The sequence below is a fragment of the Herpailurus yagouaroundi genome, unplaced genomic scaffold, assembly GCF_014898765.1.
Source record: "Herpailurus yagouaroundi ecotype Mexico unplaced genomic scaffold, PumYag 28, whole genome shotgun sequence".
Taxonomy (NCBI): Eukaryota; Metazoa; Chordata; class Mammalia; order Carnivora; family Felidae; genus Herpailurus; species Herpailurus yagouaroundi.
This window is the reverse complement of record NW_024412376.1, coordinates 103,217,156-103,242,511: the sequence shown is the minus strand read 5'-3', so window position 1 is coordinate 103,242,511 and position 25,356 is coordinate 103,217,156. Positions and strand designations below refer to the sequence as shown.

The 25,356-nt window shown below is 37.1% G+C and overlaps 1 long non-coding RNA gene across 1 annotated transcript; it reads left to right on the top strand.

Moving 5' to 3' along the window:
• The first annotated feature begins 11,003 nt into the window (after positions 1–11,003).
• Positions 11,004–20,379, top strand: LOC121030570 (uncharacterized). The gene is made up of 2 exons (XR_005790307.1): positions 11,004–11,279; positions 20,207–20,379. It is a non-coding gene; the product is annotated as an uncharacterized LOC121030570 (long non-coding RNA).
• The last annotated feature ends 4,977 nt before the right edge of the window (positions 20,380–25,356 follow it).

The window sequence follows — 25,356 nt, the reverse complement described above, 5'->3', positions numbered from 1 at the left end:
AAATGCACAAGCACATGAGCAAACATAGAGATGTGTGAATTCAGGAAAGCAGCCAAATGCACATCAGAGCTGAGGAATGTCACAGTGAAATGAAGGAAACTTGTAAACACCTATCAGTATTTTTAGGTAGAGAATGTTCTAACATATTGCCGGTGGGTGTTGCCTATGCATTCATTTCCCTGAGGTTTAAAATCAACTGATATTAAAGGTGATTTGAAAACAATGAAAAATGACAGCTTTATTAATCTAGATGGTGTGTGTAAGAGTGTGTGTGTGCATGTGTGTGCACAATGTGTGACTGGCTACATGTACAGACCGTGCATTTGTAATGTGGGTCTTGTACAGACGAGGGAGCCCTCTACTGATTAGAAACTGTACTAGATGTAAACTGTAGAGGGTTGCTTTTCTTTCATTGCTTGTGAGTCCCCAGAAAAGTCAGGCATTTGCTTATCTTTTTTACAAATCACAAGAGGAGTCTTTTTTTTTTAAAGGAAGTATAGATGTCAGCTATCATATGCACACAAGTACATGTAATTCTATTTAAGGCAAAATCCTCCCACTTATTGAAAAAGTCTATCTACATTTACTCTTCAACCTTTTAATGTAAAGGTGCTATGACTATGATACAATTAAACCACAAATGGCACATGACTATAATGAAAATCTGTGACAGAAATCACCAAAGCATTTGTCTATTACTTTGGTTTACCATATATTATTTTTCCCTGGCCAATGTATTTTTTATTTTACACATTTTTCTCAAACAGAGAAGAAAAGACAATTTTAACATTGATGATTTCAATTAATTCATATGAGCATATTTAAATGAACTATATCTTAATATGCACATTTAAATAATTCTACTCTGTTTATATATACTAAGACCTATAATATATTTGTATTTAGATACCCTTTTTGTGTTTAGATACCTGATTTTTGACTCCATGTCTTTACAAAATAATTATAGTTCAACTTTTCAACCATTTAAATCAGTGGAAGAAAATAAAATATAATCAAAAATACCATTCAGTTTATTTTCAACACAGCTATCCTACCAATATTATGGGACAGTCTTCCTTACCCTCATAACGTGATTACTAGATTGTTCATTTTTAGAGTGCTAATCATCTGCCCTTTAATAAAGAATTAACATTTTCCTTGGAAATTGGCTCGAATTTCCTTTGCCTTTTTCTTATGAATTAAAAAAAGAGCCTGTATGAAATCAAGATTTTTCTTAGATGTAACCTCTCAGCTTGGTGCTGTGTGTTGTGAAAGAGCTACAGCTGGAGTTAACATGGCAAGATAACTGAGTAATACGTGAGAGTGATGTAGCTTTAATATCTGTCACCTTTTGACCACCAGCATTGATTTTGCTTCCGTGCCGATGCCCCCTTCCTCTCCCATGGATCCATCATTCCTTGCGTGGTTGCGACATTAAATAGCCTTTGCCTTTCTTTCGCTGAGCCTAAAGTATAATGACACAAACCAGGTAAATCTAAGGTAATCAATTTACTCTGCTAGTAACAGCCACTTTTAAGGAATGCTTGTGGTATGCCTGTCCCTTTTCAAAAAACAACCCAAACCTTATTAGCATCTGCAAGGCAAATGTCATTATGCCAGTTTGTTAGTTGGTGTTCTTTTATTTGCAAATGGAAAACCCTATTCAGAGTTAAGCAAAAGAAGGGGACTTCATTAGAAAGACACAGGGATGTCTTATAGAATCCAAAGATCAGGTAGTACTGCTTTTTAGGTTCATTTTAGGTTAACTATGGTTTTAAAAAAAATCACAATCTTTATTTCTGGGTTTTAAACTACAGTGAGTTAAGATACTCTGTTAATGTCTGACGTTGACTTTTATTTTCTTTAAGACAGTATATTTGTTTTTGCTGGCTTTTTTTCTGACATTTTGCATACCCCTGAATATTTCACATTCCATATATCTGAACAAACATAAATGTTCACTTGATTAATAAACTGGCTAAATAACTTTCATAAACCTGCTACATAGCTTGTAATGCTTTCACAGCAAAGGAGCACACAATAGTCAACGCTAACAAGTGCTGTAGATTTTCACATTTACTTTTCTCTGTGTCACTTGTCTGATTCCTCAACAAAGCACTGGCAATGCTCCCTGGCACCCCCAGCCCCTTCCCCATGTAGCTAAGGGGTAGTCTGAGCAGCGATTAAGGAAATGGCCACATAAGCAGGCTGCCTTAGTTGAAAAGTATCTCCTGTGCTGTCTTTATAGTAAAAGACTATCTCCACCTTGCCAACAGAGCAAATGGTGACTCTGAATCTAAGTGCTTCTAATCTTGTTGAAGGTTGTTGCCACCTTCCTGGAATCTAACTTTCTATCTAACCTATTTACTGGACTTTGAGATTCCACCCCAGTCTCCCACTCCACATAGGAATCCCATGGATACCAAGTCTGACTGGTATAAGTTAATGTATTTTGCTCAGTAAAGTGGTTCTACATTCAACTACAACAAAGACCTACTTCTGTTAGATCGTTCTTCCATCATCAGATGAAGACAAGAGCCTGTTGTACAATTTGTTGGGAAGGGGGCACATTCACATAATTTATGTATACTGCATTCCTTAGGGTGCAACCCCAGACATGGTACATTTGTGCATGGTAAACCCTTGGAATCCTGCAACTTCCTAGAAGAAGAAAACTCCTGTTATTTGAGTTTGTCTAATACTAGACATAGATCATGCAGGGTCTGTGCTCTGTTCAATGATCAGAACTAGATACATAAAGTTTGGGCACAGAAATAAAATTTGTACAGGCAGAGGGAATTTAATCAAGCCTGAAAAAGAAGTGATTGCATGTTACTTCTTGGAAGGAATCATTTAGTATGCTACATTTCCAATGAGTTAATTTAACTGTCTGGGGAAAAAATTCCATGGAATATTATGCTCATGTACGCTCACCCAAAAAACAGTCTTATTTTGATTTAGAAGCTATTACTCCTCTTCATATATAACCGCTAGGTGAGTAAATGATGCTTTCATATATGCAATTGTCTACTAAACAAAAATAGACAGTTACTCTGTACTTTTTTAGTACTTTATATCTTGTGGTAAGAGTGAGTTTTAATGTTTTCTCTTTGTTTTTCATAATGGCACTGTTTTGTAATACGTTCCAAATGCAAGATTCTCCAAACCTTACAGCCTACTACTCTGACAGCACGCTGTCTCAGGGGTTCACTGGACTGGAAATGTGGTTCTGGTTCAAGAGCACAGCCAGCACAGGGATAAAATGCATTCTGTCCAGAAAAGAGCTGCACTGAGCCATTCGGCTGAGCATGTCACAGTGTTTGTCACCTTCCCAGTCTAGGAAGGATAAGAACACATTTTCATCATGCAGCAATTTGGTCTCAGTTGACTCTGTGGGAAAACCTCATCTATTGCTTCTGGAAAAGTCTTAGACATTTTATTAACACTTCAAACTCTATTTCATTTCCTGGACATTGGGTTCCTTGAAAACCTGAAACTTCTTGAAATGTAAATATGTGAAAAAGAAACTTATAATGTGATACCCAGGGAAGTTTAAGATTAAATAAGGTAATATTTATAAATAATATAGCTCAGTGCCTGGAGCAAAGGAAGCACTCAATAGACATTATCATATTGTCAAAAGTTTTTCTAGGTTTAACATTCATGTGAGATTTTGTCCACTGTTCTTAAATTACACAGAGTCTATATCAGTGTTAAATAAATTTGACCACTCTGGGTCTCAGCATAGATAATCATATAATGGAATGAAAATTTAAAATCCAAAGCAGTCATGAGTGACTGAGAACTTGGTCAACTGTTTCTGTATTCAGGGTATTTTGCAAGGATTTGGATTCAAGGTCCCACAGTTTGGAGTCATGAACCTGGATTTAATCCCATTCTCCCATTTAGAAACCATATGCCTCAAGGTGATTCATGACTGCTGCCTGATCCCAATTCTCTAGCTTTTTTTGATCTACTCTTTCTTGATAAGAACTCTCCAAAGCCATTTCACATGAAGAAAGCAGAACAAAGGTTAAGAACATGGAATTTAGCATCTGATGGATTGAGGTGGGTCCCATTTCTAACACTCATTAGCTATGTGACCTTGGAAAACCTCTCTAAAACTCAGTTTCTTCATCTGGAAACTGAAAATAAAATTAGTATTAACTCCTCAGTTGTCTGTGAAGATTAGACAACTTAGTAAAGGAGTGTTCAGAGCATAGTGTTTGCAACATGCTGTTTTGAAAAGTTATTAGTTCTAACTAATTTTACCTTTATCACTACTTTTCAGCCTCCTCACCTCTAAAAATGAAATAATTACATTAGTTTTGTCTATGCTGCAGGTTGTTTGGAGTATCAGATGAGGCAATGTGCTGTATAAACTAGATATTTATAAATTTTTTTTTTCAGTTTATTTTTTGACACAGAGAGAGGAGAGCAGGGGAGGAGCAGAGACAGAGAGAGGGAGAAAGAGAGAATCCCAAGCAGGTTCCCCTGATGCGGGGCCCAAACTCACAAACCGTGAGATCATCATCTGAGCCAAAATCAAGAGTTGGATGCTTGACCAATTGAGCCCCACAGGTGCCCCTCTATAAAAAATCTTCTCTATTAATTATTTTTGGGGACAGAAAAATACTTGGAAAACACTGTCAAATGCTAAGGCTTAGAAAATGTCTTTCCAGAAGACATGTTTATCTTCAGTTTCTCTTACGTTTACTACTACAAGAAAGTGAAACTGAGATGCAGTTACTTTTATCTAGCTATTGCAATCTGTCAATGATAAAACTGCGTTGTTCTAGATTGGCAGGTGAATTTAGTTAAAGTGAAACTTCTTGGTGTCATATATATGAAGTAGTTCTTTCAGTTAAATTTCTCTTTTTCAGTTAATAGATGGAACACTGGATTTTGTTGTTGTTCTTACTACTCTCTGGATAGGAAGGCTGCAGTTTCTGAATATATCATCTCTTTTAAGAAACTCTGAAAATTAGAAATGTATGATTATTAAACCAGTGATAAGTATTTCTTGAAACCTGTATACCTAGAGATGTGTTGGTTTGTTGGGTTTTTTTTTTCACAGACAGATTTACATATTCTTTATATTCCCCTAAGCATATTGCCAGCTTTTCATTCTTGAATTTATAATCTTTAAGGTCTGGACACTGTGAAGAATTGTTTAACACTGTATTATAGTTCTTGAATAGTCTGGGAAAGTTTTTTGGAGATATTTTCATAAAGTTACTGTGTAGATAATTCTTTCCTTTCAAAACTCTTAGAACTGGTGATGCAAATGCAAAACAATATGCATAATATTTTAATATATGTTCATATTGAGGTTCATCTGAAAATGTTTAGTACGATTTATTGACATGATATTTGAACTCAGGCTTTTTTTCTGTTATACTGGTCAATTGAATTGAATCTACATTGGAAAATTCAACAAATAACAAATGCACACAAAAAGGGACACAATGTAATGGTTTCTTTTCTCTCTTCAATAATGCATTTTTTTAAAAAAAATTAAAGTGTTTTTATTTATTTTGAGAGAAACAGAGATGGTGTGAGTCGGGGAGGGGCAGAGAGAGGGAGAGAGAGAGAATCCCAAGCAGGCTCTGCACCACCAGCACAGAGCCTGACACTTGGGGCTCACAAAACCTCAAGATCATGACCTGAGCCAAAACCAAGAGTCGGACACTTCACCTACTGAGCCACCCAGGTGCCCCAATAATGAATTCTTTTAGAGGTTGTCTCCAATGCTTTTACTTTAAGTTCTACTCTTACTGCCAACAACTTTACTTTTTTACCTTTCAAGTTCATATCTGTATTTTCAAATGTCCACCAGAAAATTATACCAGTGTGCCCTATATGACCATAAGTGAACTATCTTCTCCATTCTTTTCCATATATCTCTCCAATATTATTAAATGCCCTATACCATCCACCTAAACCTCCAGAGTAAAAACCTAAGGGACATTATATCAGCTTTTCTTTTTCACCCATCGCCACATCTCAGCATTGCACAGTATTGTCTATTCTATTATGTAAATCACTGTTTTAGTCCAGTTTCTCCCCATTCCTTTTGTATTACATATTATCTCTGTCTGTGTCTTGACCCTGCTTCTTCTCCAATATAATCAAGTTGGTCAGAGTCAGGTTCCTAAAATAGATATCTGCTTGTGTTCCATGCTTAAAATCCTTCAGTGGACCCCTATCACCCATTAAAATCCAACTCCTTATGAAACACAAGCTTTCATAATCAAGCTTTATTCTATCCTTACAGATACGCACTTACAATTGTCCTCGTGTCCATTTTTACTCTATGTGATGCATTTTATTTGATATTTCCTTCTTACATTTGGTATTAAGTTGACAAATTCTCACCGATTCTCTAATAAACTGTCCAAACAGTTCTGTGAAGCTTTTCTTAACATTTCTTTTCCCCATTTCCCTCTGGAGGTATACAGTGCCACAGCCCTGTTGTGTGTTCCTTGTTGTATGTGTGTGTTTATAATTATCAGTGTTCTCTTATAGTTTTGTCTCTGCTACTGTATTGGCTGTAAGCTCTTTGAGGAATTTTGCCACTTATGACTTTGAATTCCTGTACTTAGCTGGTCACACAGTAAATGTCTTTATCTGTTCTGAATGAATGAATGGGACATGACTTAGGCATTCCACCTCAGGCTAGAAGATGAATCATTGTCTGTGGTTCATTATAACTACACCTTGAGTATAAACTTTTCTGAGTGTTAGAGAGTACAACAACTGAGTCAAACATTTCTTGTCTAAAGTGAGTGTTTCTTCACAAATTGCTTCTCCATGTGATCATTATTTTATTAAACATAGTAAATGTAGTCAGACTCATTGTTTTTGCAGTTGGCAAGAATAGAGTTTAAATTTTCTCCTCAGAATAGTATTTTACATCCAGAAATTATGATCTCTGGAATAAAGTTTCTTACATCATGTAGGGTTGATTCTTTTCCATATAAATGTTGGCTGAATTTGGTTTCCAAGACTCATGTTAAAGCTCGAGGGAACACTGCGTTCAAACTATAAAATAAGTAAAAGATTATAGATGGATGATTACCAGGGTGGTGTGTGTGTGTGTGTGTGTGTGTGTGTGTGTGTGTGTGGTGTGCATCCTGGTGGTCCATTTCTCATATTAACAGGGCTTATGAAAATATCTTGTATAGCATATTTTTGGACCAAATGGAATTTCATTGTCTCTGCCTGAAAATTATGGAAATTTGTATCCTTTGTATGTTAATACCTGATGTGATAAATTGGTTTGGGTTACTATTCCTTAGTTACTTCTTTTAATTCCCCGATCCCCACATTATCCAATTCAAGCCCAGAGCTCTTGCTCCTGGTGCTTGACTATAAAATTATGTATATATCATCACTAAGACAGAGATGTTACCCACAAGGCTTTAAGAACATAGATTCTCAGTTTTTACACTTGTCAGAAGTATTAGCACTTATCACATTGTACTTTGCTATTTAAATAAGGCACTTATGTCTCTGTCCATAGAATATAAATGTGACTTGACCCAGAAAACTATTCCTCCTGGAAAATATGTGCTATATCTGCCCAAAAGGCACTTGGATACTTTATTGGGACAAGACTTATTTCTTCTCTTGGGTAAGATTTGAAACCAGAGCCATGAGCATTTACACTGGTCAATAACTCTCAGACACATATTTGGATAAGACACAGAGAATTACCTTCAGCCTCAGCCCATTTCCATTTGGCTAATTTTCCTGCACCTGTTAACATTGTTCTGCATGCCGAATGACCTCCTACTCTCCAGATATTTTGTCTGAGGCTTTAGAATCGTGTCTCTGTGCATGACTAAAACATTGATGTGTCTTGTCAGGGTGCTTGGCTTTATTGTTTAGTGCACTTGATGCAGAAGTCATGAACTAGACTAAATGCTTAGAGGGGAAAGGTATTATGTTATAGGTGGGTGTTGCTCTGCCAGAACAAAACCTCTGAACCTCTGGTACAACTTTATTTTATTCTTTTAATGGTTTTTATAACACAATGAGTTCAGTCACAAATAACAGAAAATCTAACTAAAAGTAGTTTGAAAAGAGGTGCAATTTTTATTGCACAACCAGAAGTCTAGGGGTAGGCAGTCCAGACTGGCACAACAGGGACCCACAGTCTCTTTTCATTAAGTTATCTTAACATATTGTCTTGTGTCCTCCTACTTTTCATTCAGATCATGGTCACCAGATGGTTGTTGCCCTTCCAGACTGCCAGTCCCCATTTTCCAGGCATGAGGAAGGGGAAAGGGGATATAGCAAAATGTCTTTCTTCTACTGAAACTTTGTGTTTTTGATTAGGAAGAAAGAATCTCTCCTGAGACTTCGGCCTACATCTCAGTGGCCTGAACTAGGATACATAGCCATTCCTAGCTCCAAGGGATATTGAGAGATTTAGTAAGCTTGGTTTTACTCTTGAAGTCATGATCTGTTGGAAAGAAAGACTGGGTAATGCATTTTTGATGAGCACCTAAGCACTGTCTCCTACAGATGCCTAATATTCCAGTCTCCCATTAGTAGGTCTTCAGGTTTACTCTCTACCCTCTTCACTCTGTTCTCTATTCCACGGGTTTATCTCTATGACTACATTTAACATGTCCCTGTTCTTTCTTAAGTAAGATTCCCTAGAAGCACACCCTAACGTGGGGATTGGAGGACACAAGATACATCAAGTGGGTGCTCTCAGGAAAAACCAGTGGGGGAGTGAAGGAAGCAGATAGGAAATGGGAAAGAGCTTCAGAAGAATGTGGTTTCAAGTGAATTGTAGCTTTGGAATGATCCCATGGGGAGCTGTGGGATGTAAATTGTGACACAGAGTCTTTTCCAACGTGACAATGGTGCAGGGTTTTTGTAAGCAGCTCCCCCATCGGTCACAGAGGATGTGTAACTCTCAGGCACCTTCATTTACGGTGACCTCAATCACCCAATCACTCAAGCCCTCTTGAGAAGGTTGCAGGTGTAAGCCTTTAGCAGAAGTACCTGCAGCAACTGGGGAACCATCACCCCAACCAAATCCTTGAGAAAGATTTCAGCTGCAACTAACAGCTTCTGTGTGAACTTTCTGACTTCTCTAGGGTTTTAAGCAATGAAAGCTAAAGCACGTGATCAGCAAGAAGGAAGAGAGTGAGGTCAAGGTGTTTATTGCACTGTCTCCCTCCCTTCTGATTTCTTCATAAGGATTCTCAGATATATACGGAAATGTTAAGTCAAGACTGTTAAAACAATTAGAATCCATTTAGAAAAGATACGAGGTACACTGGAAGAATTAAGCTAAAAAATAAAAAAAATCCTCAAATAAAAAGTGAATCATGGACTTTCATGGATAGTAAAACTAATTTTGAATTTGTTCTATTCATGGTTAGGGGATACAAAAAAGTTATTTAACTTTTGAAAGAATTTATTTTTTCAAATTAGAATAAAAGTTTTCTCCCTTAATTTTAAGGAACTGCAAATAAATTCTACAACAAGAATGACATTTCTTTAAAATGTATAGAAAGTATATAGAAATAGGAAGGGCATGGAAATATTGTATGACTATGAAAAAGAAGATTCATTGTCATCCAGTGAATCTATATCCATTAGTATTAATACTAATTTCTACAGGAACTGTTTTCCAGAAATTATAGAGAAAGTATAGTGTTAACTGAAGAGAGATCTGGAAGAAAATATTGGGATACCCATTGCAATGTTTTAAATAATATTCTAGTATTGAAAACATTAAATCAGAACTTCAATAGTGTATGGAACTAAGTTATGCTTTAAAGAAGAGGTAAAATTGTTATATAGGTGATAGTGATTTATATGCTACATTTAAAATATTTTGCAATAATTTCTTTGATAGTAATTTATCATGTATGACCTCATTACAATAGTTAAGAATGATTCGTAAAATTCATGGTTAACATCCAAATATAAGGAATACTTTAAAAATGTCACTAAAAATTCCAGGTCACACTCCTTCAGAAAAATAAAGATTCTCTAGATGGAAGTTAATTAAAATGAACCACCAAAGAGCTCCAATGCCCTGAGAGAGAATAGCTAATCTGTCATTGTTGTAAATAGAACTTAAATTATGTGAAAATATTGATAATAACAACGTAGCTGGTGATTTTCCTCAAGCGAAAGCAAAAAAGAAATAAATCTTATCAAAAACATATAATACATAGTGAATTATGTATCTTTTAATTTTATTGTTTGTTTGAGTATAACAGACCTAAAGAGAAGATGCAGACAAGCCTAATAGTAATAATTCAATTAAGCTGTTTGTGATGTTTTTCAGCATATAAAAAAATAGCTGTATACAAAATGCCCGTTATATATACCCATATTATTTTTGTTAAAGTAAACTTATCAAAGTAGAAGGACATAGCATGTTTCATTTATGAATTAATATATTGATTCATAACTTTTAAGCGTAAGACAGGTATTGCAGCATCCTCCATTTGTTCTTTTGCTCCAGGCCCACAAATAGCAGAGGCAGACACCTGCCTTTCTCTTGCTATTCAAGTTTACCGACTAGACCTCTACCGGCACTCTGAAAGGTTTCAGTCATTGCAGTAAACTCTATGGTTTGTCAACAGTGATTTAAGGATCTTTGGTTTAGGACTTAGTTAACAAAATGGCTAAGTTTTCTCCATTTCAACAGTTTGAATAATTGAAGTAATACTATAAAGATCCAAAGCAAAGTCCGTTCCGCATTTAAAAATCTGACACCATCAATGATCATTGAAGTAGATGAAGACAAGTCAGTTTGCCGCTTCTGTCTTCAATTTCCACCTCTAAAATGAAGATAATTTCATCACTTCTTTATGTTGTTGTGAAGGCAAATAGTCTTCAGCCCAGTAAATAGCTATTATGTAGTAGCTGTTACTATTGTCATTGTTGTCATGGCAACAGAGCACATAGCTAGACAGCACACACGCCGGACCTGCCAGAGCAGCATTCTAGGGAAAAAACTTGGAGACAGCAACAGCAGCAGGTGTGTGGGATTCTGGTTGTCCACACATTCTTGAGCAGACCCAGCGTCTAGCCAAGCCAGACTTCCAGCTTTGGAAACGAGACTCCCTCCGGTCGTGGGGGCTCTTGAGCAGCACAATTAACAAAAGCAGCCGTCCGTGGCCTGGCCTGAGGAGGGCGGAATGTGATAGCAGTATGGTGTGGAGGAACCTGGGCTCCAGCCTTTCTCTACCAGCAAGAGAGTGCACCTGTGGCGAGGGCGGGTGCCAGCCCCAACCTTGGTACGGCCAGGGGATGGGGTTCCAGGTGTTCGGTAGAGCTGAGTGACGAGGCAGGATTGCTGTAGGCTTTGCCACATCAATATTTCTATCTGTGAAAAACTCTATCCACTTTCTGGCATGTTGAGGAATGGCCCTAAGGACTCAGCAGTAACCTAGGAGTTGCCTAGGAGATTCGTGGGCAGTCACCTCCTCTTCTGGGAGGCCAGACTGCCAGGCCCAGTCTTAGACGAGCAACCCTCTATCCTCAGATATTACTTAATGCATGCATCTATTTCACTTATAATAAACTGAGTTTATATTTTTATTGGCTACCACTTCCATAGTAGACTATCTCTAACCTTGTATAATAATTCTCACCAATAGATGTAATATATAAGTGTGTGTGAGAGGAGCTTGCTCAATATAGGGATATATTTTTATTTTAGTCCTTAAGTGATCTTTAAAAGAAAAGCCCAGCTCGTAAGTGTATGTATGTTTAATGACAAGAAAAAAGAGGTCCCAAATAATTATAATAAAAAATACCAGTACAAAGAAAGGAAGAAAGTAACATGTCTAATTATGAATTTATGGCCTTATAAAGAATTATCCTAAGATGTCAGATTTGGAGATAGAAAAAATTATCTGATTATGGCTTTTACTTTTTTATTCCCTCTTTATGTAAGAACTCTGTACAACTAATTCATCATACATACAAATGCACACAAAATCATGTAAGAAACCACGTGCCAAAATTCCACCCCAAATCGCAGATACAAACCCTTGCCAAAAAGAATTTTGTTAAATTAATTTATTTATTTTGAGAGAGAGAGAGAGAGAGAGAGAGAGAGAGACTAAGTGAAGGAGGAGCAGAGAGAGAAGGAGAGAGAGAATCCCAAGCAGGCACTGTCCGTGCAGAGCCTGATGTGGGGCTCAAACTCACGAACCATGGAGATCATGACCTGAGCTGAGATCGAGAGTCAGACGCTTAACTGACTGAGCCACCCAGGAGCCCCAGCAAGAGTCTATTTTTAAGATTTGGATAGACTGTTCACTATGACAATTCTAGGAGGCATCATCAAACCAGTAATATAAAAGAGAAATGAGAACGAATCCATGTAGAATAACTTAATGGAACTACTTTGCAAAGTGATGGCAAGTATGTGTTGTTCTTTTAGAGATATTAACAAATGTGGTTGAAAAGTATATTTGCTCCAGTTCTAAGAGACTTCAGATCGGAAGTTTCCTGCTCATTTTTTTTCCTTAAACGTGAAATTATCAGCATGCTTTTTAAAAGAGAAAAGCTAGATTTTTATTGTAGGATACTCAGTTATCTTTCTGTGAAAAGTGCTAACTTCATTCTGGTGCTTCAGGGAATATGGGGTTAACATTGGGTGATTTGCTCCTTAATGAAACTTGGATACACGGTCTCAGGACCCATTTCAGGTCAGAGGAATTCTCATATCCCTGCTTCCACTGCCTGTTTTTCCTGAAGCAACACAGTCTACCCTTGACCAAGGCAGAACTGATAGGAGGTATCTGGGACGATCTATTTTATACATTGAAGCATCATTTTTGCTCTCCTACTGTGCTTTTTTCTGTTGCAGAAGTTGTTTGGGGGAGGCTGCCAGTCTTGGGTAGGTGAATGTAAGCAGTATCTGCTGTTGGGCAGCACAGCAGGGCTAGAATTTACCAGGAACTCGGTAATTTGTCCTGATTCAACGTGTCCCCTCCCAGCTTCTACACAGTATTTCCTCACTGACTCCTCTGTGTTTCATCCTAAGCTCGCTAAAGAATGTTGACTTTTTTCTACTGTTCTTTCCATTTAGCGTGTCTGATCCTGGCTTGTCCTTATTCCTGTTTCTCCTCATGAGCTACGTTTTGCCCTCCAAGTCCTTCCTCGCTTCAAGTCCTGGCCTTGCTTGTTTGCACTGCCTATGTAACACCTCAGGTCTGGGTCTTATTATTTCACATAGTTGATCAGGGAAAAATGTTTACAAATTATAAAATGCTTACAAGAGTTAAGTAAATATATAAGTAGGGATGAAATGAAGCCCAAGGATTCCCTCCCCACCCCAATTCTCCTTATGCTGTTAGAAAGAGAATAAGCTTAAGATCCAGAAAGCAATCTTACACAGCCCCTAAATACAATGTTTGGCAGAAAATAAATCTTAGCAATTTTAATTTTTCTAATTAGAGTTTAATAAGAGTAGAGTATATTTATCTTAAAGCGTGGGCAGTTATATAATTACTTCTTCTTCATGACAATTAACCATCAAGTTAAGGTATATTTTGACATTGAACAAGAAATTGTTTTAAAAGATAAGTGTGTGAGAAAGGATAAGTCAAAATAGCAAAGGACACAGCTACTTATTTGTATCTATAGATTGGTGGAGAGTTATAGGTCGAGAGAAAGGTTTTGGAAAGAACCAACTACTGAAAGCACTTAATGAAGTTTGAGTTATTCTGGAAGGTGAAACTCATATTGAATTTCTAAGGAGATCAAGAATATAGCATTATAAATAGTGCTATATTTTCTATTTGAACTAGTGAATAAGAAAAAGTGGTTGAAGAAAATATGAAGATTTAGGACTATGTAATGAACTGACTGACTCACTTGAGGATGGATCAAGTTCCTAATAAAACTCAGTTTAAACAATACTTCTGGATGCTTTACATCACCCACATAAGGCACCCATATAAGGCACCACTGTATGGTAGCCAGTACATTACAGTTTATAAAGTATATTTATTCTTAATTTCTCAGATTAATTTTGATAGTGACTGTGAAGTGGGTAATTTTGTCCCCATTTTCTTTCTTAGTTGAATAAACCAAGGCCAAGAAAGATAAATTAGCTGTCAGATAGGCTTATAATAAAAGTTAAGGCTCAAACCCATGATCTCCACCTTTGTGACTTGTGATTTTCATGTTATTCTTTCTTTTTGCCTCACCACAAGTAACTTGTAAAGTGCTGTTATAAGTAGTTAAAATTGGAAAGGTCCCTGTAGATCTAAGTTGTCTAAACTTTCATCCAAAATAGGGTAGCTCAGTAACTCTGCCAGTGATCCTGTCCCTGCTTGAGAACTATTTTCATCTCATCATTGAGGATCTCTAATCATCAGAATGTTCTTTCATATATGAAACCAAAATTTGACTTAGAGCGTATACTGGTAGTGAAATAATAGATAATGTGATCTCAGCGTGATGCTTCAGTAATCTTAAGATTAAACTTAAGACTCACCTATTTCTACTCTAGAGCAAATAGTGCTACGGTGACATTTCACATTGATAGTGGGATAGAGTGGGGACAGAATATACTCTTTAGAGATAGACCCAAATTCAAATCTTGGCTTCATTATGTTAGTTCTTTGGATTCGTTTGCTTATCTAAAATGAGAACGATTATCACCTATTTTCAGGGTTATTTTGAACAACGATTACTAGTTTAAATGCATACTTGGCATTTTGTGAAATACAACTATTATTATCCATAGCTAAGGCCTTTTATTTGTCTCATACAGGAAAATATGAGGCAATACGAATTTTCTAGAAAGTATGTTTCATTTTTGAAACCAATCTTTTGGTGAACTGCCTCATAGTCTCTTAGAATTCCAACAATTCTTTTTTGTTTCTTAGGAAGCTCAGAAAAATACTTAAGAACAAAGCCAATGAAAAAAATGAATGCATAGATATACAGAAAGCTATAGATTTACTTGTCATATGAAAAGATTTTCATTCAGTATATGCATGAAATAAGTTTTCCCATCCTAAATATTGTCATGCTGGCATCTAGGGAAGGGAACGTTTGAGATTTGGCAGGGTTGCCTTTTTCTACAGACTATTCATCTCTTTATTGGTTGTTTTCCTTCTCTATTATAAGCCCTCTGTACCTGTCTATAAACAAATTAAATGACCTGTAAGTCATTTAACCTGCAAGTTAGTAAATATTGTGCCACAAATGATTCTAAGTTCACAATCTTGATAATTAAATCTTGCGGGTAAGAGGGCATTTAAGCATCATGACCACATCTTAATACTATGTACTCGGGTTTATTTTGTTCTCTTAAGTCTCTTTTTTTCTCCCAGAACAACAATTCTAGCTGAGTTTCTTTATGATGTCTAATTATAATTCTGTGTAGAAAAGGCAAGTCTATGGTGAGCTCAAAATAAAAAAACATCCATTTTAAGCAAAGAAATGAACTCTAATTGCTACAATGTGTCCCCAGTTTATTAGTATCATTGACAACAGGACTGACCAAAATTATGCAATTTATACATTTGTGTGCCCTCATTAAAATCATGGAAAACATTAATTGGTATAAATGTGAATATCTCCAAATTTAAAACTATGCTAAATATCCCAATGTGGTCAAATATGTGCAATTGGGGCTATGACATATACTTTTATGACTCTGGAGATCTAATTTATTAACACTGTTACAAGGTTTTTAATGGAGTGAAAATGAAGTCAGATTAAACTTCTTCCTGATGATATTAAAGCTCTAATCACAACACATAGACTAATAAATGTTACTTTTTAAGTAATGAATGTCCCATCAAATCTCTTTTAATGTGAATGAAATGGTAATTGGGAATGTTGTGGACACTGAAGAAAAGCATAGTATCCCAGCACTATATAGAACACAAATTTTGAGCATCTAATTTCTGCAAGACACTGAATTCATCATTGAAGGTTGTATAGAGAGAAATGAGACAAAATCTCTAAATTCCAGGGGCTCACAAACTACTAAGTTGCTACCAATTGTGAGATGTATCATCATTTTATAAAAAACAAAGAAGTAGAAAAATAGAACAAAACAAAACCCCACCAAGCAATTATAAGATGTCATTGCATTAACTCTAAAATGCATGCCTATTTCAGAAATGTCTAAATGTGAAAAACCATTTATTCTAGAATCTGTGAAATATTGTAGTTTGGAACTATAATGCAAGCTCTGCTCTACTAACAACTTTAATAAAGGTGTCACATGCTCTGAGAACACAGAGAGAAGCATTCATTTTGACCAGAAGATCAAAGAAGGCTTTATAAAGAGGAAACAATTGTGTGAAGCCTTGAAAATAGACTAGAGTTTAGACTTACACAGAAATGTTGGATAAGAGAGATTTATCAAAAGAGAGGACAGATGCATGAGAGTTTAGAGAATCACAAGAATCATGTGACTGAACAGCCACCTGAGAAATAATGAGTATCAAGTGAAGCAGGTGACAAATTGGAAATTTTGACAGGGCCATTAAGATACCAGAGAGGTGCTGAGCCATATGAAAAATTTCAAAAGATTTGCCTGAAAACCAATGGTCTGACTCTTAAACATCTCACTCAGCACATCACATTGTAAAAGGCTTAAGAAAATGAAAAAGGGAAGATTATAGAGGAGAATTTCTTTGGAGACACCCGCCCTGGGGAAACTTTCTCTCTGTCATGTTATTTTCGCATCAAATTTAGCAAGGGGACTTTAATGGGGCAACTCACAGGGCTTAAATTGCGTGCCTTTTTGAGGATATGGACTTTTCCAATAGTTTATACAGCAAAGTAGTCACATCTGGGATGGAGCTGTCCGCCTCCAGCCAGGCAGATGTTTGTGAATTTGAAGGGCCAGGCATGGAGGTTGAGATATAGGATTGTTACTTTGAAGGATCCTGCCCAGATAATGGCATTACAAAACAAGTGGACCCTGCTTGTAAGAGGCTGTGGGGAGCACTGGAAGCTGAAAGAAATATGGTGTGGCCCGCTGAAGGAGAAGCCCTGCTTATACACAGGATTTTGCACTCAAAGGAAAAGGCAGTTTTAAACATTGGCCAGGATTAGAGTACATGAGAAATCTTATTTTATTTAGTATATATTTATTTTTAAAATATATATTATTGAAGTGTAGTTGACATACAATGTTATATTAGTTTCAGCTCCACAACATAATGATTAGACAATTCTATATACTATACATGGTTCACCATGATAGATGTAGTTACCATGTGTTGCCATACAATGTTATTACACTATTATTGACTGAATTCCCTAGAATTCCATAGACTCTGGATCTGGAGTTCTCTCTTGTCCAGCAAGAGAACAGAATGCAGGATTAAAATGCGAGAGAGGCTAATGTTCCAGAGGAGACAAGACCCCTGAATAAGGGTCCTTGCTCCATTTGTATTAGGATCAGAAGGCTTACAAGCATGATGGCTGTGCACAAAAAGACAATGAAACCGTGAACATTAACTCATGGGCATGGGGGAAAAGGGGTTTTGAAGATATGCGGTGTTAGGGGTTTTGGTCAATACAAATCAAAACTCTGGTGCTGGGCGGAAGGCTGTTTACAGCAGACATAAGGTGCCACCTCTATTTACCTAAACTGGCCTGGGGACAAGAAAGACAGAGCATGCTACCTCAGGGTCAACAAGGCACCTTACCTTTGCCAATTAGCTCAGCTCTGGGCAACTTCACCCCGCTGTGGTCTAACGTCCTGTTTTCCTTTTTACCCATTTTCACCCTTCCTTCCTGTGAAAGCAGCTTTCTGCTATTGTACTAAGTTGGGGGGCATTTCTTCCCTAAATACCTAATCTTGTTTACCTCATCTTGGATGTTTTCATCCTGAGATTTCCTATTCCTATTCCTTTGCCCTATACTGGGGTCCTTTTCCCCATTTACCTGATCTTATTTACATCCTACGGCTTTCTAATTCTTCATGCCTTGTTAACCAATTGGTGCAACCTCAGGGAATTCCTAAGCTTATTTCCCACACCTATAGTGTACTTTTCATATCTGTGACTTATTTATTTTATGCTTAGAAGTTTGTACCTCTTAATCCTTTTCCCCTAATTTGCCCATTCCCCTACTTTCTTCCCCTCTAGCAACCAACAGTTTATTCTCTGTATTTTTTAGTCCGTTTCTGTTTTGTTTGTTCATTTGTCATTTTTAGACTCTGCATCTAAGGAAAGTTATATGGTACTTGTCTTTCTCTATTTTATTTCACTTAGTGTAACATGTTCTAGGTCCATCCATGTTGTCACAATTGGCAAGATCTCAGTCTTTTTTTATGGCTAATACTCCATTGTGATATATCTATATTTATATATCTCTATCTCTACCTCTGTATATTTCTTTTTTTTTTTTTTAATTTTTTTTTCAACGTTTATTTATTTTGGGGACAGAGAGAGACAGAGCATGAACGGGGGAGGGGCAGAGAGAGAGGGAGACACAGAATCGGAAACAGGCTCCAGGTTCTGAGCCATCAGCCCAGAGCCCGACGCGGGGCTCGAACTCCCGGACCGCGAGATCGTGACCTGGCGAGTCGGACGCTCAACCGACTGCGCCACCCAGGCGCCCCTACCTCTGTATATTTCTATTTATCTACATCCATATCTATCTACATACCACTTCTTCTTTATTATCCATATATCTCATCTTTTTTATCTATTCATCTATCAGTGGACACTTAGGTTGCTTCCATGCCTATTGTAAATAATGCTGCAGTAAACATAGGGGTGTGTATATCTTTTCAAATTAGCTTTTTCATTTTCTTTGGATAAATATCCAGAAGTGAAATTCATGGGTCATATGGTATTTCTATTTTTAATTTTTTAAGAAACACCGTACTGTTTTCCACAGTGGCTGCATCAATTTATATTCCCATCAACATTGCACAAGGCTTCCTTTTTCCTCACTAACATTTGTTATTTATTGTTTTTGTGATACTAGTCATTCTGACAGGTGTCAGGTTCTGACAGGTGTCAAAATCATCTCATTATGGTTTTGATTTTCATTTCCCTGATTATTAGTGATGTTGAGCATTTTTTCATATGTCCATTGGCCACCTGTATGTCTTGTTTGGAAAAGTGTCTGTTCAGGTCCTCTGCTCATTTTTCAATCAGATTACTTATTATTATTATTATTTTTAGTATTGGGTTGTATAAGTTCTTTATATGTTTTGGGTATTGACTCCTTATCAGATATAACATTTGTAAATATCTTCTCCTATTCAATTAATACTTTTTCATTTGGTTGAAGGTTTCCTTTGCTATGCCAAAGATTAAAGAACAAAACTGGACCACTTTCTTACCCCCTACACAAAAATAAACTCAAAATGGATTAAAGACCTAAATGTGAGACCTGAAACCATGAAAGTCCTAAAAGAAAACAGATAGTAATCCCCTGGACATCGCCCTTAGCAATATATTTATGGATATGTCTCCTCAGGCAAGGGAAACAAAAGCAGAAATAAATGATTGGGACTATAGCAAAATAAAAGGCTTTTTCTCAGTGAAGGAAACCATCAACAGAGCCATCTTATTTCAGTATTGGTCAGATGAGAACTTTCCCTCTTACCTGTCTTTTCCTACTCCACCCCTTACCTTGGCAAGGTCAAAACAGCAGCTGACTAGTGAAGGAGGAAGTGAATGAAACAAAAGGGGAATCTTCTCTTTTTCCTCCTGCAAGCAGTAGTTTATCCCAGGACCCAGTTTAGGGGAAGGAAATAATTTTTTCTATATGAAATGTATTGTCAAATTGGTTTCCATACAACACCCGGGCTCATCCCAAAAAATGCCTTCTTCAATACCCATCACCCACCCTCCTCTCCCTCCCACCCGCCATCAACCGTCAGTTTGTTCTCAGTTTTTAAGAGTCTCTTATGCTTTGGCTCTCTCCCACTTTAACCTCTTTTTTTGGGAAGGAAATAATTTAACATTACATTAACTTTAGAGCTTTGAATGACATATTGAACTGGCACATGTATTCACTGATCATGCTTATAACTTAAAGGGAGTATAAGAAAGAAAAAAACCCAAGAGAAAAAAATGGTCATCAGATTGTCTAAGTCTGCATTTGGGGTAGGGGAAGGAATATTTACACTGAACAGTTTTAAAGGGATGGTAAAAGATAAAAAGCAAGTTACTTTTATAATTACCACCCATTAATTCTGATGTTTAACTTACAGGTTACACAAGGCAAAAAGAGGAGTTTAGACCAGAGGGCGTAGAGCCTACCTGTGAGACTCTGTAAACTGGTGGAGAGACATTACGGGTTTTGAGCAGGGACCACCGGAATCACTTCTGTGTGTTACAGAGTTTCACTTCTTTGCATTAAAGTGTTTTTTTCCCTTGCATTGTACACTTTCAGAGAGCTGTGTGAGTTTAATTTGTCACACTTAACTTTCAGTACTGCATATGTGTATTACATTCTTTTGATAAGGGTGATATTAAACCTAAGTAAAGTATCTGTACTATCATCATCATTCAGAACAGATAAAAAAGATCAAGGAGTGTAGGAAAGTTTGCAACAACTGAACATATAGAACAGATAAAAAAGGTCCATATAAACAAAATGGATGGTGTAATGGCTAACTGAGCACAATTGCTCTGCATAACAGAGCCCACACTTCTCAGTCATACAACAATAAGCTTTCACTTAGTTAATGTGGTTGTGGGTTGGCAGAGATTGGCTCACTCAGGCTGAGCTCAGCTGGGGTAACTCAGCTCTGCTTCATGAGTTGCTCATCTTCCTCACAGGCCCAGCAGACTATTCCAGATGTATTATCCCATAGTCAGGCAGAGGTGAAAGAGCACAGGTAGAAGCACCAAAAAGCTTGGTAAGCCTGCTAATGCTGCAAAAGTCACAGCAAATCATGTAGACACATCTAAGTTAAAGGTTGAGGAAATAGCACATATTTTTAGTGTGAGTAACTGCAACATCATGTGATGTGATGGTTAATTTTATATGTCAACTAGACTGGATCACAGGGTGTCCAGACATTTAGTCAAACAATATTCTTGGTGTGTCTGATGGTGGTTTCTGGATGAGGTTAATATTTTAATTGGATCTTCACACATGGCAAAGTGCTTATATAGGCAAGGGTGAAAATTTAGGGCCATTAATGCAACCTACCCGGGTGGTTACCTAAATCAGTACCATTAAAAAAAAAAGTAAAGAAAGATAAAGAAAGTATGTTCAAAATGTAACAGAGAGAGACACACACACACACATGCACATATGTGCACACACACATGCACAGTTAATTACCATGCAACCGAAGCCACAGTTACTGTCTGTAACACCAACAATAGCATTATTACATTGGCACTATCAGGTCAGGTGAGTTGAAATCTTCTTAGTGAAAAGCTAAGTGAAGATTGAGAGGAAAACTATACGTTCTTCTTCAACAGCAGCAGATTTAAGGTAAGATAGAGCAGATGGGAACCAAGGCGGTAGGTACTTCTGTGTTTTTCCCCTGTATTTACTGTACTGCTAGATATTAGAGGCTCCTCTGGAGCTCTGCGTATTGATTAGATAGCCTTTAAACGTTTGGGTATGAAGGCATCTGGGTTATAGGCAGGGGAGGCAGATTCCAGGGCTTTGCCTGAGGCTTTCAATGGAGAAAATCTCTCCAAGGGTCTTATGCTTCAAGGCTTAGAAAACCAACTGGAGTTTGACCTGGTAGAAGGGCCAGGAAGGGGAAAGTGCAAAGTACCACCTGGTCCCCTGCCACAACCTTCACTCATGATACATCACATGCCACTTGTATTAAGCTGTAGATCTGTTTTGTCTAATGGTTTTTCCCGTTTGTGCCATACTGTTTATTTATTTTGGCTATTTTGATTTTCTTCTTTATTTGATTTATTTACCATTTTATCATTCTCTTGTTCCCTTTGATCAAGTTATGATTATCTACTTTTTTAAAGTTTTAAGTTTCTCTTTCAACCTTGCTTTTATAAATGGCTAACCAGAAGCTAACATCTCCTAGCAATAAAAGCTGTGTGGATGGGTTGTGACCCCACCTTCCTCCCTACTTCAAGATGGCTCCCTGCAGCAGGTGCCATTTCTTCAGGGGCTACATCTTGCTGTGAAACGCAAACACACTGCAGGTCCAGGGAATGCAAGGGTGCTTTCTCCCTTCATCTGTAACCTGCCTTGTCTAAACAGCAGATTTATAAGACACCTCCCTAGACCATTTCTTCATGGAGATAAGTGGGAGGCCAGAGAGTAAAAACCTGGGTCCCTCAGTAGGACTACCAGAGGACAACTTGCTCTGCTCTCCTGCCAGGGCTGTAGGTGTCCTCTGTCTAAGCAGACTCCATCACTCTTTAGTGTGGGTCTTCTGACACTGACTATTCTTACCAGGGATTATTCTTGGAGTTCTTCTAAAAGGCTGTGTGTATTTATTTTTTTAATCAAAATTTTTTTTTGCCAGAATGTGGGGACTGTAATGCAACTTCCTTGGAGCCCAATTCTGGGAGCTCACATGAACCAGCAGAGACTAGAAACAGGTCTTACACCTGAGTCTTTTGAGTGTAGTTTGTCAATGCTATCTCACTTAAATATCTAAAATGGAAGAAAACTTAAATACATTATAATGGGCATGGTGAACGGAGACCAACCTTCCAAAACAAATACCAGTTTTCTGTCACCTACTCTGTGCCTCAGTTTCCTTGTCTACATAATGACGATAATGATATTACTTACCTCATCATGTTTCTGTGAGGAAGAAATGTTGCTATGATAGACATTGCAAAAATAAACATTCAATAAAGATTTCATGCATACATATGTAATTACATGGGCTGCTAAGTATTGCTTCATGACCAATAATGACAAGAGAAGAATGAGACTTCCTTTCTCTTTGAAGTCTAGAAAGATGGCTCAGGAAAGAAGTGGCTATTTGCAACTAAGGAGAGACACCAGTCCTGTAAGTTTAGTTAACTCCTTAAAGGCTCTGTCTCCTAATACAGTCATATTGAGGGTTAGAACGTCCACACACATATTCAGGGGAACATAGTTTGGTCCACAGTACCATTCACACACTGCTTCCTCAAACACACACAGGTTAGTAGAACTCCTTGTTACACACCCTCAATTACTAATAATTTTAAAGTTATTTGTTGAATGGTTACCCCCCCCCCACTAGACTGTAAGTTCCATGAGGGCAGGGACAATGTATATCTTCTTTGCCAATATATACCCAATGCCCAACATAGTGCCTTGCACATGGCAGGAACACAATAAATATTTATGTAAAGAATAAGTGGATTTATACTGTCATGCTTTTGTTAAAAAAAAATGTTTTGGATGTCACCACCTTTTCATATTGAGCCAAAGATCATTTTGCCCCTTGGATATTTCCTTTAGACCAGCTAGATATTCTCAGATAGAGTGGGTTTTATAGCTATTTAGATCTCCTCAGTTCCTATCTTATATAACCCTGCTTTCTCACTTTTCACAACATGCCAGTGAATGAAAGGGAGAAAAACATGCTTCTCAAAAAAAAAAAATCACACACAAGTTCTGCTTCGTCCATTTCAGACTGCCAGTTGTCCTCTGAGATTCTTCCTCTCACAAACCCTCTGCCTTCAGTTTCTCTGCTACCTATGAAATATGTCTTGTACGCATGTGACCCTCTCCTCCTCTCCTTTCCTGTTTCTCCTCATTATGTTTTCTTACATTTCCAGTTATACTAACTGGAGTTACCTATTTCTCCCTGAGATTTCAATCTGTTCTCCCATGTTTTAAACATGCTATTTGGACAAAAACCAAAATAATTAACACAAGAAGACCCCCAAATCCCTAAATGGTTTCCATCTGCCTATTTAGCAGACTTATCTTGTGCTCTGCATTGCTCTCAGGACCAAGTTCAAACTCTTTAGTACAGTTTACAAAAGCCCTTTAAAAGTTGAACTTTGTGTAACTGTCCAGTCTCATCTTTCACCAGCTCAAATTACTTCCTTTCCCCTCAACTCCCCTTGCTCTTTCTCATCTACAGTCTTCATAATGCCATTTCCTTTTCTGGAATCCTTTCTGTGTTATCCATCTGGCTAACTCCATCTTTCTTGTATGCCCCTCCATGGATACTTCCTGCAGAAAAACTATGTTACTCAAATTTGGGTCTGGGATCCATCACCCTATCCTTTTCCACCATAGCAGTCACTATAAAATATCATAATTTTCTATTTATAAGGCTACTATTCTTCACTCAATATAATTTAAGTTTTCAATTGGGGGGGGAGGTTGTGTGCATATATGCTGAAACCCATGACAACAAAAGACAGCTGAATACAGAAGCAAGTAGAATCAAGAGATGGAAAGACATTGACAAGTAAGCCAACCATTTCTTAGATACTATGCTTCCTTCCTTTTGTGTCCCTACTCCTTTATTCATGTCTTAATATTCTTATCTCTTTGCATATTAGTTTCTTTGACCTCACTATGGGGCAAAAGTTGGCCTCTCTGTGGCTCTTGGTTTTTCATGTCCTTAGTTCCAACTTGACAGAGAAACAGATCAGGAGAAAATTCTGTTGGCCCAGCATAGGCCTGTGTCTACTACCAATCCAAAAATCTCTAGACAGGGAGGCAAAGTCATATCAAATGAACTTCTGTTGGAAACATCAAATTTTGGGTTTGAAAGGAAAATTTCAAGAATTTTCTTCTTCCTGGGCTAAGTGATACTTATGTATGAATTAGGAAAAGTTGCACTTCCCTTGCAAAATTTTAGTGCTAAATTTGGTGGAAATTATTATAAGGATATATATATATATATATAACAAATATATCTATTAATTTATACTGAATAAAATGTAAATAGTATTCCCTAGGTTCACAAGCTGTACAAATGTACCTCTAAACCCTGGTTGGGGTTCTCAGCAACTAAGCAGACACCTCAAATAACTTTCATAATAAGCATTAAATAATGAAAGTTATTATTGGCAATGATACTTCTATTTTGCAAATTGATTCAGGCAAGTATTACACAAAATAAAGCTAAATTTGTTATATGAGATTTTAGAGAAAAAAAGTAATCCATTTATCCCAAACATACATTTGTTAGAAGGACCTCACATAGGTCATTTGTAAAAATGTTTATATTATATGTAATGATCAAATTAGAAGATAATTTTTAGTTAATCATTAATTCAAATTGCCAGTCACTGGACATCCTGCTGAGTAGAATTAGAAACTTATTATATCTGAATCTTATAGGCTCAGAAACTATCTCCAGATCAAATGTGTTTCAATGTCACATCTAACCTTTACCATATAGTCACTGTCTTTCTCCAAATCTCCAAATTATGAAGCTTCCTTTCAATAATCATATTATGA